At 48.1% G+C, this 18,065-nt stretch overlaps 1 protein-coding gene and 1 pseudogene across 2 annotated transcripts in view; one reads left to right on the top strand and one right to left on the bottom strand.

The window, feature by feature from the left end:
• NOL4L (nucleolar protein 4 like) overlaps positions 1 to 18,065 on the bottom strand; it is a gene marked incomplete at its 5' end in the record, with an annotated part of 131,482 nt that overhangs the window by 39,146 nt on the left and 74,271 nt on the right. The window lies entirely within an intron of this gene.
• LOC309816514 (large ribosomal subunit protein uL23-like) lies at positions 17,161 to 17,632 on the top strand (annotated as a pseudogene). Its single transcript has one exon. The product of its transcript is annotated as a large ribosomal subunit protein uL23-like (transcript).

Raw genomic sequence — 18,065 nt, 5'->3', positions numbered from 1 at the left:
GAGGGCTGGGCCCCCCGGCGGTCAGAGCGAGACCCAGCTCTGGGAAAGACAGGCACGTGGTCGGCTCTGGGCCGCCCCCCCCACTCTGGGCCCCCCCCTTGTCTCGATCAAGTTCAAGCTCGGGCTCCTCGGCTTGCTGCCCATTCGCTGCCCCCTCCCCTCCCCCTCCTCTATTCCGCACCATCTCGCCTCTTCACTCTTCCTTTGTCTCTTTCCCACCACTTAGTTTACACCCTCCCCTGCTCCCCTTCTTCCCACTGGCGGGCGCCGAAGATTCCGGCTGCGCTCACCTGTCAGACCCAAACATTTCAACCATCTCCAGCGCCCGCCGCTGGCCTGCTCCCGGCTCTCTCCCCGCCCCACCTCCCGCCGGACATGGTGCTCCTCTAGACCACACAGTTCGGGCTCCTTAAGACGCACAAGATACAGTTGTAAAGTAATAGGATAACATCAAGAAATGCTGCTCCATCCCAGACCCGGGCGCGCACTGTCCACAGACACAGAATCGCAGTAGGGGAAGGACCCACGCGGATCAGAGACGCAGTGCTCCGCGCAGACAGACCTCATCCACCTGGGGTGCAGGAGAAGACCGCACCGGGCGTCGCGGGGGTGGGGGACCCTGGACCTCTGAGCAGTCTCAGACTCAGCCTGAAACATAACACGCTCGTACCCCGACAGCAGAGTTAGACCCCGACAGAGAAGATGGGTCAGGGCGGATTCTCCCCTCCCCAAATCCACACCCTCCAACAGATCAGCCTTCAGAAAAATCTTGTGCTTTAACGGGGATGGAGAGCTGCCCTCGTGGAATTCTGTGAGGAAATGGCCAAAAAACAAAACAAAACAAACCAGTAACGATCCCACCACCTGGTTCCTCTGGTCGCATCCAAAGAGGAGGGGCAATTTCTACTGACTTTACGCTACAATTCATTCACAGTGAAACCAGCAAAGAAGAGAAAACGAGACAGCCACCACGATTGTTTGCAATTTTGAAACAGACTGCCTTTAACCCTCCAACTTTTTTTCTGTAAAAAGCCTTTTTCTTTCTTCCACTGAAAGCTTTGCATTGTGAACAATCCGAGGTAAACAAGGCTCCCTCTACAGGTACGAGTTGGAAATACAACACCGCAGGTTCAGGGCTCAGTATTCACCCATTAGAAAAATAAAAAGATGACAACACATCAGATTAACAGCACACCGACTTCCTTCTGCACACGCTAAAGATTTTACTGTCAATATAAAACTCACACTTTGTTTTTAAAAGAGGCTCTAAGCATGTTACTCATTAGCACCTTTTATCCCTAAAATCAAATATGTTTTCAAACCAATTCACTCTTCCCACTTTTCTCTATGAGATCTTTACTTCTCATCCTCTGTGGTGGGGGACAGTTTGGAAACTTCATTGTCTGAACGTCCACACACCAATAATGATTTTTAGAATTAATTAGTGGCCACGAATCTTCAGTTCATACAGGGAAATGTGGGTGTTTCCAACATGGGAACTGTCCTTCCTCACTCTGAAAATGAGATAATTCAGGCCCAGGATTTCCCATCTCTTCCCACCACATTTCTAGAGACCTCTGACTTCTCCTGGCCTGAGTCACTATTTCACAGTGGTGGTGGACATCTGGGCTTGAAATATAAAGCCAGATCCAGCTGACGTTCAAAGGTGGAATTGAACCCAGATAAGCCACCTCTTCTCTGACTAATAAGAGAAAGAGCTAGTACGCCAGGAGGGCAGAGCAGTGATTTTCTCTAGGCATGAAATGTGAACTCATTTACCATCCCTGAGATAAAACAGCCCCAGCCTCACTCGATACACAGGAAGCGGTTGGGAGCCCTGGAGAAGCCTGGCTATTTAGTAGCACGGCAAATTAGGTGAGTTTTCATGTGTGCTGAAGCCTGCAGAAATCTCCCGGCTCCTTAATTCCTGCAGGAGCTGCCACCCCTTGAGTAACCTTGTGTAGGTTGCTGTGTCTTTGCGCATCTCCTTAAAGTGGCCACAGCATGGGTCCCAACAAAGAATGGCATAACCTAGTTTCTTGACCACTAATTCTCCCAGTGATGTGTCTCTTCTTCCAGCCCCAGTCTGGTGGGAGACCATGACAGAAAAGGGCTGCTCTAGTCTGCTTAAGGGGGCGGTACTGCCTTCATGTCCCCTCCAGGCTCTGCAAACAGTGGGTGCCTTTGTAAATGGCAAAATTGGCAGGGCATTTGCTCTGTGGAGCTTCTTAAGCAGCAAACCCCTCCAGGCGGATTCCCATATGAAATGAGCACGCTCCGTGAGCAGGGACCTGGCCTTGGGAACCAGAGGTTGTGATTAGGAATAACAGGATCTTAGAGTGACCAGAACAGATGCTATTCAAGCATCTCAAAGCATAAAAAAAAAAAAAAAAATTATCCCTACAAATTACTTATTAATGATAAAAGGCACATGTACCTGCACAATGGAGAGACTGGTAGACACCCCCCAATCAAGTGATCAAATTCAGCAGACCCCGAAGTGGAACCACCTGACACGATGTGCTTACTTCCTGAAGGGATGCAATAAGAGAACATAGCATTACCTATGTTATGTTCTCCCCATGTCAAGTCCTCCCCTCCAAAATGCTTAACCTGAATCTGATCATGAAGAAACAACCAGACAAGAAATACTGAAAGAGAGACTCCATAACACAAGTAGCCTGGACACTTCAAAAGATTCACTGTCGTTAGTTTGACTGTTCTTAATCACGAGACTAATGAGAAAAAACAATGAAATGCAAAGTTTGAATCTTGGTTGGATCCCAGAGACAAGGAGTGAGGTGGTGATGGGGTGAAGGAGACGCAGAGGATGGGGGCAGTGAGGGGTGGAGGGGAGACAGGGGTTGAGGGTGGAGATAAGGTGGGCTCTGGGCTGAGTGGTCAGGGAAGGCCCCTCTCAGGAGTAAGCCCACATGTGCTCTGACCCCAGGATGCTGGAAGCAGACAGCTGGGTGAAGACTTGGGGGCACAGGCTTGCAGGCAGAGGAAACAGCTGGTGCAAAGGCCCTGAGGTGAGAAGGGACTTGGCATGTTTGAGGACTTGAAAGCTACCAGTGTATTTAGAGTGTGGGGGAGGGTGGGAGGAGGTAAGGGTGAGACGGCATGCAGGGCCAAGCACTCAGAGCCTTGGACACCACCGTGAGGTGTGTGGATTTTATTCTAAGAGCAAGGAAATCATGCCATCTAAATTATGTTTTTAGATCAGAGGAGATGAGATTATAAGGAAGCAGGAGTGGCATCCGGGAGACCATTGAGGAGGTGGAATAGAAAGAATCTAGTCAAATGGGACTGGTTCCAATTCTGGCTCTGACACCAAACAAGTGTCCTTGGGCACCAGTTTCCTCATTTACAAAGCAGATAATAAGATAGTATGTTTAATGTATTTGACACCAAAATTTCCCCTTTGACATTAGAAACTGTGGTATCCGGCCTCCCAGCTCTCCTGATGATCCCCCCTCCCTCCTGGTATCACACCCTTGGTCCCCTGGCCCAATGGATAGGGCTGTGGAAATGAGGGTCTATGACTTCTGAGGTTAGGTCATAAAATACAGCTTGCTCTTTTCCCCAGAGGGAGTACTCGGTAAATGGTAGCTTTTATCGTCATCATCAGGAGTCTACATTTTCACAGTGCTGGTCAGAACCCTCTCCACAAATGCTGTACCAGTTTCCTCAGCAGCCAGTAGCATCTGGCAGTTCTCATTTCACTACACACTTGTCAGCGCTTAGTATTAGCAACCTCTTTTATCTTTGTCAATCTGAGAAGTGAAAAATGGTGTCTCTCTCTGCCCTCTTCATTTGGTAATGTGAGCCTATATTTATGAGTATCATGTGTTTATTGGTCACTTGTAATTCTTTTCTTTTTTTTAAACAATCTATTCATATTCTTTGCCCTCTACTTGAGTTGGTAGTTTGGTTTTTTTTTTTTTTTGTAAGAACTGTTTAGAAAGGAAGGGAATTAATCTTTTGTCATATATTTTGCAAACATGTTTTCCCTTTGTTGTCTTTTTATTTATGATGGGATTTTTTGCCGTATGAAAATTTTACTTTTTTTTTTTTTATATTGTCTCATTAGGGTTTTTTTTCCTTTAGGGCTTTAGGATTTCACGTCAAAACAAAGGTTTTTCTTTTTCCACTCTAAAATTATAAATGTAATTCACCCATATTTTCTTCTAGAGCATTTATAGCTTCATTAGAGTTAAATCTTTATTCTATCTAATTTCTCTCCATATAAGAAGTGAGGTGAAGATCTAGCTTATTTTGTTTTTTAATGGCTATCCTAGTTTTCCCAATACCATCTTTTTTTTTTTTTTTTTTGGCTGTGTTGGGTCTTTGTTGCTACCCACGGGGGCTGCTCTTCATTATGGTGTGCGGGCTTCTCATTGCGGTGGCTTCTCTTGTTGTGGAGCACGGGCTCTACGTGTACGGGCTTCAGCAGTTGTGGCACGCAGGCTCAGCAGTTGTGGCTTGCGGGCTCTAGGTCACAGGCTCAGTAGTTGTGGCACACGGGCTTAGGTGCTCCGCGGCACGTGGGATCTTCCCGGACCAAGGCTCAAACCCGTGTCCCCTGCATTGGCAGGCGGATTCTTAACCACTGCGCCACCAGGGAAGCCCCCAATACCATCTTTTAAATAACTCATCTTTATCCACTGATTGGAAGTGCCATCTTTATAGTATACTAATTTCCCCTTATTTTTGGAATTGCCTGTTCTATTGATCTGTCAATTCCTGTCCCGATAGCATAGCTCTGGAATATATTTTAATATCTGGTAGGGCCAGCACTCACCTCTACCTGCCATGAACTGTCCCTGCCCGCAGCATAATAAAGACAAACCCTTGCCACAGCAGGGAAGGCTCTAGGTGCAGCACAATTATGGCAAACGGCGAGGGGGGGTGGGTCACGTTTCTGACTGAGGGGCTGTTGGGGGGTGGTTCCTGGAAGAGGTGACATCTATTCTGAACCAAAGAAGGCGGGAGGAATGTGACAGGTGGCAAGTGGAGAGGGCATCTTGGTAGGAAGAAGAGCGGAGATAGAAGCTCCAGGGCTTCACACATGCCTGGATTCAAAATAGCTGATCTGCAGGTTGGGTAGTAACTCAGCTTATCCATTTATTCTTCACATTCGCTGATTTTTGCCCAGCTGGCTGCAACCTCATAGTTGGTTTGACACCCTTGTTGAAATCTAGGAGAAACTGTCCCATGCCGTTTCCTCACTCCTTCTCTATTCAGATAATTTCCCATGATGCGTATCACTAAGAGTCTGACTTGTTGAAATACACTTTCCTAACAACCATGACAAAAGGTAAAAATTACAATTTCATCAATTGCCTTTTCAGAAATGTGTTGCTTTAAAATGTCATCAATTGATCTCTCCTACTCCAAAACCTTCAATGGCTCCCAGTCGCTGGCAGAATCAAGTTAGAGCTCTCTGGCCTGGTGTTTAAGGGCTTCCACAGCCCTGCTGGCCTTACAGCCTTCTGTTCCAAACTGTGAACTCTGCTTCAGACTCACATCTGCTATCCCTCAATTGCCCATGTGTGACCCCCTTCAAGCCTTTGATCATGCATGCTTCCAGACACACGTTTTTTCCACAAATATGTATAGACCCCCTACCACATGCCAGGCACCATGATTAGTATGGGTGACACAATAATGAACAACACAGATACAGGTCTTCCCACTTGTAGCCTGCAGGCCAGCAGGAGAGAGAGAGATTAATCAAATGGCCACAGAGTTTTTAGTCACAGGATATATATTCGGTTTGTACTTGACAGTTGTGGGACCTGCTAGGAAGAAAGTGCCTAGTTATGTGAGAAGGACATAGTGGATCCTGGAGGGCTCCACTGAGGAGGTGACATTTAAGTTGGGCATTGAAGAATGAATAGGCGTTCACTAGGTAGAAAGATACTCTGGGCCATTAACAAAGACATCCTCCACCCCTGCCAGATCTAGGCCCCTCTGAACTCAGAGCGTCAGTCTCACAGACCACCCAGCTGGCTCTGGTGGCAGGTCTCCGTCAGTCTTATATCACTTAATGCACTTGTGGTACTTCCCATTTCCTCAGCTATACCTCATCTCCCCAGCTGGACCACGAGCTCTCAGGGGCTGGGACAGGCTCTTAGGTGGCAGAGTCCCCGGCAGCATCCTGCACACAGTAGGGACCTACCACTGCATCACTCAGGACCCCATCCTGCCCACTGCCCAGCACAGCCCTGATGTCTGCAACAGAGCTCTGAATTAAGCGCACCCCTCTTAATGCAGACCACACTTTGGAGCTCCCCAGAGAGGGCACCTACCTCCTCTCTCCCTTCTTTCCTGGCACCTTTGGAGAGGCTTGGCCAAAAAGCCAAGGCCAGCTGCAACCTGGCACTACCGCTCCTGGGTGTGCACACAACAAAAACAAGTACAGATGGTCCCCAAAGAACACGCCAGGATGGTCACAGCAGCACTCTTCACAGCAGCCCCAGCCTGGAAACTCCCAAGCGTCCGTCAGCAGAGAATGGATGATGGTGGTGCACCTACGCCGTGGAACACCGCTCAGCAGTGGAAAGGGACAAACAAGTGGTGCAGGCCCCGACACAAGGGCTCTCACGAACTCACGCTTGTGGGCAGAAGAGCACACACGTGACATAGTAGAACAGGCAGAAGCAATCTGTGGTATCAGAGGTCAGGAGAGTGGCCACCCTTGCCAAAGGTTAGTGACCAGAGGGGGGGCTCAAAGGGTCTTTGGGGTGCTGACAAAGTTCTGTTTTTTTTTTTTTTTTTTTTTTTTTTTTGCGGTATGCGGGCCTCTCACTGTTGTGGCCTCCCCCGTTGTGGAGCACAGGCTCCGGATGCGCAGGCCCAGCGGCCATGGCTCACGGGCCCAGCCGCTCCGCGGCATATGGGATCCTCCCAGACCGGGGCACGAACCCGTATCCCCTGCATCGGCAGGCGGACTCTCAACCACTGCGCCACCAGGGAGGCCCAAAGTTCTGTTTTTTGATGTGAAAATTGGTCACAAGAGGTGGATTCAGTTTGTAAAAATTTACTGAGCTGTCCACTTAATGATACGTGTTCTTTTCTGTACGCGTGTTATACTTCCATAAAAGTAAGAAAAAGGGAAAAAAAGCTGAGGCCAGTTACCATAGATGAGCAGCTTAGGGCTTGGTGTAATCCATTATGGCGACCCATACAATACCAGGCACCCGTGCTGGGTGGTAGGATATGTTACCTTATTTGACCAGCCAAATAACAAGGGTGATATTAACTGCCATTTTGCACATGAAGATAGTGGCTGTGGGAGGGAGATTAAAGGACACATCGAGTCCCCCAATAGCTCAGAGACCAGGGGACATGCCCACAGTCACAGAGCTAAAAGCTAGTGGCCGTGCTGGGGTTTGAAGCAGGGTGAGCTGGTCTCCAGGGTGCATGGTGGGCCCTGCCCAGGTGGGACTGCTGAGCCTTACCACGGGGCACTGTGCTTCACCGACCTCCAGCAGAGCAGAGAGAGGAACCCTCTAGAGCGAGTCTGGGGCTAGGTGGACAGAGGTTTCCCCCGGGGTTGAGGCTGCTCCAAGGTGGTCAGCCCCTGCCTGGACCCCCAGCTTCTCCGTGCAGCCCCTGAGGGCGGCTGGGCCTGGGAGTCTCCTGGGAGGCAACTCTGGCTGCTCCTCAGCAGGTGATTGGAGGAGAGGCGGGGCCCCTCTGCGAGCTGAGCGAGATGCTGGGAAACTGGGGCAGGTGGTCCCTCCGTGACGGAGGCTGCAGGTGGGGGTTGTGTGGGGGGACGGGTAGCAGCCAAGGCTTTGGGGCCAGAGATGCTGCACAGAGGCCTTGCTGGTGGCTGGTGTCCTGTGTTTGGCGGTCAGCATCTAAGGTGGGGGTAGAGCAGGGGACATGTTTTGCTTGCATTCAGGCCCTTCCTCGATGTGATCTCAGGCAGGAGACTTAACTTCTCCAAGCCTCAGTTTTCTCATCTCTGAAATGGGGGCACAATAATAGGAGCTTGTTTCTGAAGGCTGCTGCGCGCTTAAATGCAGGGATGTCTGCAGGGCGCTGGACTGACGCCTGATGCAGAACACCTGCCCAAACCGTAGCTATTGTTAATGATGATGATGTGAAAGATAAGTAATTAATGATACAGACATCAGTCAACATTTATTGAGCCCCTACTGTGTGCCAAGGCCTGACCCAGGTGAGGGACTGTGGTGGTGAGATAAGCAGACCCAGGCCTATGCCCATGAAGCTGCTGGTGCAGGGGGCCTTGGCCTGGCCCTACCCTCACCATCACTTTCTTTCTCCTTTCCCTTCTCCCCCCCCCCACCTCCCCACCCATCCCTTGGGAAATAGCAGCATTAATGTGGGAGGGAACAGGCTCTACCTCTCACTCACTTTGGGTGAGTTACCTGAGCTCTCTGACAGCGAGCCTCAGTTGCCCCATGTTGTCTGTAAGGGACCCAGCACACAGAAGGCCTCAAAAGATGGTTCCCGCTCCCCTCCCTGCCACCCCCTCCTCTCTTCCTCCCTGCTTCCGCTCTGTTTCCTTCCCTTACTATTCTTTTTTTTCTTTTGATGTGGACCTTTTTTTTTTTTTTTTTTTTTTTTTTTATGTGTGGATCCAATCGGCCCCATAACAGCTTTTATTGCGGCGGCTTTTTTTTTTTTTTTTTTTTTTCTGCGGTATGCGGGCCTCTCACTGCTGTGGCCTCTCCCGTTGCAGAGCACAGGCTCCAGACGCGCAGGCTCAGCAGCCATGGCTCACAGGCCCAGCCGCTCCGCGGTATGTGGGATCTTCCCGGACCGGGGCACGAACCCGTGTCCCCTGCATCGGCAGGCGGACTCTCAACCACTGCGCCACCAGGGAAGCCCTGATGTGGACCATTTTTTTAAGTCTTTATTGAACTTGTTACAATATTGCTTCTGTTTTACATTTTGGTTTTTTGGTTGTGAGGCATATGAGATCTTAGCTCCCCGACCAGGGGTTGGACCTGCAGCCCCTGCATTGGAAGGCGAACTTTTAACCACTGGACCACCAGGGAAGTCCCTCCCTTACTATTCTTCCCCCTGCCCAAGCCTTTGGCAACTTAACACCCAAAGGCATTGTCAAGCTCAGCTGATGGTGCCCAGGCCATGGCAGATACTGTGGACTAACTTACCTGATAGCTAGACTCAACATTTCTCTCTCCCTTGTCTGAACTACAGAAGGTGGGAAGTGAAATTTTTTCTTTCCCAGCTCCCGCCCCCCACCTGCACCCCCACAGCTGGAAGTGGCCGTGTGACCCTGGCCAATGAGATGTTAACAAAAGTGTATTGGCAACTCTCTGGGAAAGCTTTTGCTTTGCTGGACTAAGCTTACGCCACCCCTTCCCATCTTCCTCTCACCCTGAATGTGGACAAGATGGCTGGAGCAATAGCAGCCAACTTGCAGGTGTGAGGAAAAGGTCAATAACATCACAGAGACACCAGCCCAACGTGGCTGACATCAACACCAACAGTTGCGCCACCACTCTTCCTGTTTCAGGTTTAAAAATCTTCATGTTTTGTTATAGAGCCAGCTGGGTTTTTGGACCTGTAGTCAAAAGCATCCCTGTCTGATTCACAGGGCCCCTGTTTATGGATGGACTGGACAGTAAGGACCCCAGACCCATGTGGCCTTTTCCCTAGAGTGTCAATTCCTTAAAGAGACTGAGGAGGGGGGCTGTGTCAGGGCACCTGCTGTGGCTACTGCGGTGCAGGGTTGGGGGGGACTCTGCAGAGGGAAAGGTGCCAGGCTCTGCACAGGTGTGCCCGGGCACTTCCCGAGCCACAGCAGGGTTCCAGGTAAAGAGGATCTTCTGTTTCTATCCTATTTTTTCTTGAGGCACTTGGAGCTGTTCCAAACATCCAAGCCTCCCAGCAACCACGGGGCTGGCAAGGCATAGGCTCTGTCACTCACATCCACTGAGGAGGAAGCTGCAGGAGAGAGGGGAGCGGCCAGCCTGGGGCCGGGCTGCCTGTGGTCATGCTGGGCTGAGCCCCTCTCCCGCCTGTCTGCAGCACCCCAGCCCAAAGCTCAGGGCTATCCAGGCCCTGTTATTTACTGCTGAAGGCTGGAGGTGGGCTGGCTGGGGGCAGCAAGGGCAGGTGGGCAGACCTCTGGGCCCCTTTCCCAGCAACATGCCTGCCTCCTGCTGACCCTTGACATACTAACTTCCTCCCCAGAAGAGTTTCCTTGAAGAAAGGGGTTCCTCTGTCCAAAAGCAAATTTTGAAAACCACTGAAGTCTGGCCCAAACCTGCTGTTCCAGGAACAGGGAAGCTGCAGCATGGAGAAGTGAAAGTTAGGCAGCTGGTGCCGGATAGGGCCACACCTAGGGTCGGAGTCGATGGGCTCTCTTGGCCGCTCATCTCCACTTGCTGTCACCTCCAGTTAAGGCCCTGCCCTCCTCTGGAAGAGGAAGGTGTGCCTTGAGGTTCCACAGGCACACGACAGGTGGGCCAGAGAGCACTGTCCTCTGCAGGCTGCTCGGGCTTCTCCCAAGCACATCTGCCCCTCACTCCCCTGTCCTAGTCCCCTTGCTGTTCCCAACCTAGGGCCTTTGCACTCACTGTCTGCTCCACCTGGAAAGCCTTTCCTCTATAGGGCGGGCCACCTCCTATCAATTGGGTCTCGGCTTGGATGCCATCTTTTCAGAGAGGCCTTCTCACCCAGAGGCGCAGTCTATCAATGGTCTCTATTTTAATTCTCTGCCCTAAACATCTCACTTTTGCATATCTTTTTTTCTTTCTTGTCTTGTTTATCATCTCTATGGCCTGTGAACTCTCAAGAGAGTGGGCTCCTTGTCTGTCTCAGAACAGTGTCTGGGACGTTGAAGGAACTTAAATGATTGTTGAATGAATGAAGGAGGAGATTTTTTAAAAACTATACACACAGAGGGTCGCAGGGAGGGCAAGGGTCTGGAGGGCTGTGAGCAGAATCGTGGGCCTTTGCCTCCTCCATCTGAGTGGAGGTTGGGAAGCTCCCAGCCCGCCGTGGGTCGATGCCTGGTCACCCTCTGAGTAAAACAAGGCAGCCAGCACAAACAGTGTGACACTGCTGTGCCACCCTCAAAAAAAAAAAAGAAGAAGAAAAAGAAAAAGGCCTGTTAATGAGGTAAACACAATCACAACCAGGAAAAATCTTGGCCATGCTTCTTCGAGTCCACCCAGAGCCATTATCTCTAATTGATCTCCAGACATCAGCTGCTGAAGCGTCTGAACCCCTCCTGCATTTTCCAGGTCTGGTTACAAAGCCCTGGCCCACCCAGCCACCAAGTGGGGTCAGGTCTCCTGGAGCAGCTCTTGGCTGGGGGCCGGGACCTGTCTGGGCCCCGCCTGAAAAGAAGGAGCCATCAGGCTGCCAAGGTCGGGGGGTCAAGAAGCTGTGGAAAAGCCACAACCCATAAATGCTCGGTCCCCCCGGAGCCAAGCAGCCTGCATTGCGGTGCCTTAAGCAGAAGCCTCCACAAAGCCACCAGGGGTTTCGCCCTCAAAAAAATGTGACAAAAAACAGGGAGGGCGGGAGAAAGCGCCCTGCCCAAGATATCCCCCTTGAACTGGGGGATATCCAAGAACTGGGGTCAGGAGTTCCATTGTTAAAAACAACAACCACAGGACGTGGCCATGAGACAACAAGGCCCCTCTGGGTCTCAGTCAGGCTGGACCCAGAGTTGGAGGGGGGTGGGTCACAAGGTCGGCCATTGGTTCAGTGACCATCTGGATGTCTTGAGCTGCTCCTTCCTGGCCCAGCTGGGGAGAGACATCTCCTTTCCTGTTGGGTCCTTAGAGACAGAGCAGGGAGTCAGCTACCTGGGTGCCTTGAGGGGCGGTTCACAGTCAGAGGTCTGAGAAGACAGAGCTGCTCCCATGGACGGAGGCCCAGGTAGCGGCTCCTGACCTTGCTCCCGCCTTTTCCCTTGACACAGATAAAGCATCTCCAGGCCAGCCCCACATGCAGGATTCTGCTCCGGGCACCAGGCAGCTCTGCTGCCTGCACCAGTAAATCATGGGCACTGCATGCATTTTTTTCCCCCAGATAATGAAGTTGAAAGGCTGCGTCAGCATCCTTGCAAGCATGGGGGTGGCTCTGGTAGCCTGGAAGGGGACTGAGACTTTTGGAGCGGACAGGGATAATGAGGGACAATGTTTAGGTTTGGGGTGTCTACTAACTGCATCAGACAACTGGCTTTGGAGACGGGATGCTGGTCGTTTTCTGCTTCTTTCCCACCCAGCTTCAGGGAAGCAGGAGGAAAGAAGAGAGACACGGACGTCTCTGAACCCAGGCTGCCCTGGCGAAACAGCCGTAATGCTCATTTTCTTCAAGTATTTGGAAACCGCAGCAAGTTTCTTCAAAGCACCCGAGGACTGTCAGTGAAATATACTGATCGCTAAAACAATGCCCTGTAACAAAGATGTTTGACAATGGGTTTTTCACTTCCTTTTTTGTCTTCTCAAAAAAGAGGTTTCCCAGAAAACTTTCCCTCTCAAGTTTTAGCGATGCCCTATTTTGCCTGTCACCATCTTTAGGAGGATGGGAACGCTGGGCTGTCAATATTTATAGCCCCCAGATTCCAGCACGGAACTGTGATGCTCCTGGCTCACAGCCCACCTGGTCTGCTGGGTGAACAGAAAGTCAAAGTGTTTCAGCTTCATGTTTATGTGGATGGATCAACGGTGCCTCAGTATCTTTCCCTCACCAAGAATGGAGTATGAAATATTTTAAAGCACTAAACATTTTTTTTTCAAATACTTCTTTTTTCAAGCCAAGGAAACTTTAAAAAATAAGGACAACAAGGAGGGGAACCATTCCTGCTACGTAGTAAGATATATTAATTAGATGTATTAGATATTAAGACATATTAGTCTCAATACTTAAAAGAGTGTGTAGCTGGTACATGAACAGACAAAGAAACCGGTGGACTGAATAGAAGTACATTCTGTTTCAGATGGAAACTTAGTAAATTATAAAGGTGGCATCTCAAATCAGTGGGAAGAAAATAGATTCCTTAATAAATGATGATGACACAAAAGGGTAAAGCAGGACCTGTATCTCAGAATATACTAGGATGAGCTCCAAATGGACCAAAGATCAAATATGAAAAATGAAAACACATATATTTTTTTGCTCTGTCATCTGAGAGGGTCTAAAAGAAAGGGCACTCCAGTAGCAAAAAGCACACTCATTGCCCAGATTTTGATTTTTAATATGATTCTATAATAAAAGGAAGATATGGCTGATTCTAGGATTGGAGTAGAATATATACAAGATGAGCCTGGAGCATCTTGTAGTACCAAAAGTAAAGAAACACTAAAACAAAATAAAATCCCTCAAAAAACAAACCAACAAAAAACTTCAATGGGGGTATGTCAAAAGAGCACAGGAGCCAACTGAAAGAGCTCCCAGTGGCCAAAGCTGGAGCAGTTTGAGCATCAAAATAGATACAGCAGTACTGAGTTATAACCCCAAGTATAGAACAAATAGCCATATAAGTAAATGATTGAATAGATTTATAAATGAGGAAGGAGAGACAAACCTCCCATGCAAAAGAATTCTAAATAATGTATGTAGACACTTTACCCTCAAGGAGGGAAATTATAAGCCCCACTCCTTAGGTGTGGGCTGCACATGGTGACTTCCTTCCAAAGTGTACAGTACGGAGGGGGGTAAAAGAATAACTTTACAGTGATGACACCTGACAAACATTATGTCAGCCGGTGTGGCCAAGGCAACATCAACAGTCATGAGTCATGGTGACAGTAGGTACACTTGATATGATGTGGTAAAAATGGCACTCTGAGTTTGGCATTGGCAGAAGCAAACTATTATATACAAGATGGAAAAACAACAAGGTCCTACTGTATAGCACAGGGAACTATATTCAATATCCTGTGACAAACCATAATGGAAAAGAATATGAAAAGAATATATATGTGTGTGTGTGTGTGTGTGTGTGTGTGTGTATGTATAACTGAGTCTGCTGAAATTAAATACAACATTGTAAACCAACTATACTTCAATAAAATTTTTTTAATGGCACTCTGTGTCTGTGGTCTTCCTCCTAATAACCCATAACCCCAGTTTTATATTGAGAAAAACATCAGACAAATTCCAAAATTCTACAAAATACTTGACCAGTATGCTTTAAGACTATCAAGGTCATCGAAACCAAGAAAAGGCTGAGAAACTATCACAGCCAAGAGGAGCCTAAGGAGATGCGACAAGTAAATGTTAATAGTGTATCCCAGATAGGACTGTGGAATAGAAAAAGGACATTAGGTAAAAACTAAGGAAATCTAAATAACATATAAACTTTAGTTAATAATGTATCAGTACTGGTTCATTAATTGTAACAAATGTATCATACTAATGTAAGATATTAATAATAGGGGACGGGCTTCCCTGGTGGCGCAATGGTTGAGAGTTCACCTGCCGATGCAGGGTATACAGGTTCGTGCCCTGGTCCAGGAAGATCCCACATGCCGTGGAGCGGCTAGGCCCGTGAGCCATGGCCGCTGAGCCTGCGCGTCCACAGCCTGTGCTCCGCAACGGGAAAGGCCACAACAGTGAGAGGCCCGCATACCGCAAAAAAAAAAAAAAAAAATAGGGGAAACTGTGTGTGTGGATGGATAATGTGGGAATTCTGCACTAGCTTCTCAATTTTTCTCTAAATCTAAAACTATTCTAAAAACATGAAAATACTAAAAGAGAACACGGAGGCAGAGTGGAGTTAGGTTTTTTTTAAGACTCAAATGCTGACGCTATTAAAGAAAAAAACTGATAAATTTGAGTACACAAAAATAAAATTCACACACACACACACCATAAGCAAGCTCAGAAGATAGAGGGCTAAGGCTGGAAAAAAGAGGCAATGGCTAACTCTGGGGAATCAAAAGAAAGAAAATGTAATCACAGTGTGCTAATTGGCTCAGCTATGAATAACCTATACAGCCATTATAATAGAAATATAATAATTTACCTAAATAGGGAGGTATAAATAATACTGAGGAATGGAAGAAGGAGAAATAATACATGTGTTTATGAGAGGGTGTAATAGTGTACATACTTAACTCCTCCAGCAGGAAATTAAACAACAATAACCTAAATAGCCCCAACTGAAAAATCAAGAACTAGCAGCGTGAGCACATGTTATTTAGAAATAGGAGATAAATACCAGAAGAGACAGCTAAAAGATAAGAAAGAAAGGAGGCTGTCTCTGAAGGGTAGAAATTGAAGTGGGGAGGCTGGGACAGGATCTGCTGTTTTTCTATATGACTTTTAAGATATGTATTTTTTATTGATAAAAATAAAAATGAATACAAATAAACAAAAAAGATGAACACTTGAGAAGCTGTTTCTGAGGGTTAGCTGCCCTGGGGTGATGCAGGAGGGCCTGAGGGGCACAGGGCAGGACCTGAGATCAGCTACCCCACCTACACATCTTCTCACAGCAGAAATGTGCCAAGAATCATTCTTTGCCTGGAGAAATCCAAACAGCAGCCTTGGTCAAGGTCAATATTTCAGTGGCTTTTTGTTTTTCTTGCCACAGTACAAACCTTCTACAGTGCCAGGGATTTACTGAGATGGGAAAAGGTTTGTGCTACAGCTTCTCAGATCTTGATAATGGGGCCAGTGGCATTTCAGGCCTTTCTTGGGCTCTCATGGAGGCAAGCTGGGCCCCCTTCACTCAGCTACATAAGGCGGGCTGATCCCAGAGGCCTGTGGGGGGTGTCTGAGTGGAGGGAGGCAAGAAATGGAACATGAGAAGGAAGCCAGCAGTGGACCAGGAAGGCCTGGAGTTGGGAAGAAGGGAAGGAGGCTGGGAACTGAGAAAGTGGCCCCAGCATACCTCAGTGGGTGAGCCCAGTGGGGAGAGGAGGAGAGGGACTAAAATTCAGGCAGCTAAGGCAGCAGACTGCACATTCTCACAAGTTCCACGGGGTCCGCCCCTCATATTGCTCCATGCACATTTCCAGAGAGCAAACGCTGATGCTCAAAGTACAAATACTGGTTTAGAGAAGTAGCTACAGCAAGACAGTAGCAAAAATTGCAAAGGTGAAGAGACTGATGATGGGTAGATGCTGAGGGATGTGAAAGAAAGGTGCTGCCTCCACCCTTTGCCCATTCTATTCCCCTGATACGTCCAGGGATCAGTAAAGGTCCAGAGTATATTTATGTTTTGCTTACATGCTGGGATTATAAAAGATCCTCACATGAAAAAGGGATAAAACGTGAGCGTTTGGGAAAGAAAGAAAGATGGGAAGGAAGGAAGAAAGGAAGGAAGGAAGGAGGGAAGAAAGAAAGATGCTGCCTCTCACAGTGAAGCCCAAGTTACTCTTTATGTTCATAAGACCTACTGCCCTCCTTGACCTCCCCTCAGGGCAGACTGCTGAGGTCAAGAGCCCTCAACCTCCCCAAGGGCAGACCTCCAAAGTCAAGAGGCTCTGAAATCTTACTGGGAAACTGTGCTTTTGATCAACATAAAATATCTCACTTTGCCCTATTTAATGCTTTTTTTGCCTTGAACATGTTTGCCTTGAACTTGTTTGACACTAATAGCACTGCCCTCTCTTTCTTATGTTTTTTTTTTTTTGCGGTACGTGGGCCTCTCACTGTTGTGGCCTCTCCTGTTGTGGAGCACAGGCTCCAGACGTGCAGACTCAGTGGCCATGACTCACGGGCCTAGCCGCTCCGCGGCATGTGGGATCATCCCAGACCGGGGCACGAACCCGTGTCCCCTGCATTTGCAGGCGGACTCTCAACCACTGCGCCACCAGGGAAACCCCTCATATGTTTTAATCTTCCTTTTTGTATCATTTGAAAAGTCTTTTATAAATACCAAATGGATTTTGTCATTAAAAAACCTCATCTGAGCCTTTTTTGACTCTTTGTAGTTGAATTTAACCCATTTACGTTTATTGTGATTTACTAGTGTTTCATCTTGTTCCTGTTAGTTTACCTATCTTTTCCATTTATTATATCTCTTTTTGGTTGCTTCTTCTTTTATTCCCTCATTTAATTATTCTTGCTGGACTGATCAAGTTTTCTTTGGTTCTTTTATTGTTCTCTAGTCATTTAGAAGTTCTACATTCTATTTCTATTCCATGAAGATTACTGTTTAATTTTCAAGAACACATTGGCTTTTTCATGATGATGGCACTGAAGGCAAAGAAGGAAGCCCCTGCCCCTCCCAAAGCCGAAGCCAAGGGAAAGGCTTTGAAGGCCAAGAAAGCAGTGTTGAAAGTCGTCCATAGCCACAAAAAAAAGATCTGGATGTCACCCACCTTCTGATAGCCCAAAATACTGCAGCTCAGGAGGCAGCCCAAATAGCCTCAGAAGAGCACCCCTAGGAGAAACAAGCTTGACCACTATGCCATCATCAAGTTTCTCCTCACCACCAAGTCAGCCATGAAGAAGATAGAGGACAACACCACACTTGTGTTCATTGTGGATGTCAGGTCAATAAGCACCAGATTAAACAGGCTGTGAAGAAGCTCTGTGACACTGGTGTGGCCAAGGTCAACACTTTGATCAGGCCTGATGGAGAGAAGAAGCCCTGTGTTCAACTGGCCCCGACTATGATGCTTTGGATGTTGCCAACAAAATTGGGATCATCTAAATTGAGTCCAGCTGGCTAATTCTAAATATAAAAGTTTTCACTATTAAAACACACACACACACACACACACATCAGAACTGCTGCTTCCTTAAGAGACCATTAAATCCTTGGACATGGCAAAGTTTCCATTCTGCTACTTCTCCCCTGAGCTCACACCTTGCCTGGGCGTCAGGGCAGCCTGAGGAAGGGGAAGGAGGAGATTACCATTGCTATCAAGCTCTTACATCTGGGTGCCAGAGTCAGTACTCACAGGTTCTCCACAGGTAAAAGTCCTGTGAGTCAGGCACTGTTTAAATAAGTGACAGGCTCTCACTGTAACCCATCAACTGTGCTTCCTCTTTAGGTCTGCCCATTTTGGGGGGCCCTTTTGAGCAGGAAGGAGGTTGAGAATGTCCATGAGAAAAGCAAGCCACAAAGAAGGGTAAGGACTCAG

Source organism: Mesoplodon mirus (genome assembly GCF_964341445.2).
Source record: "Mesoplodon mirus genome assembly, chromosome: 15".
Classification (NCBI taxonomy): domain Eukaryota; kingdom Metazoa; phylum Chordata; class Mammalia; order Artiodactyla; family Ziphiidae; genus Mesoplodon; species Mesoplodon mirus.
Note: the sequence above shows the minus strand (reverse complement) of the source record. Positions and strands in the feature narration are given on the sequence as shown.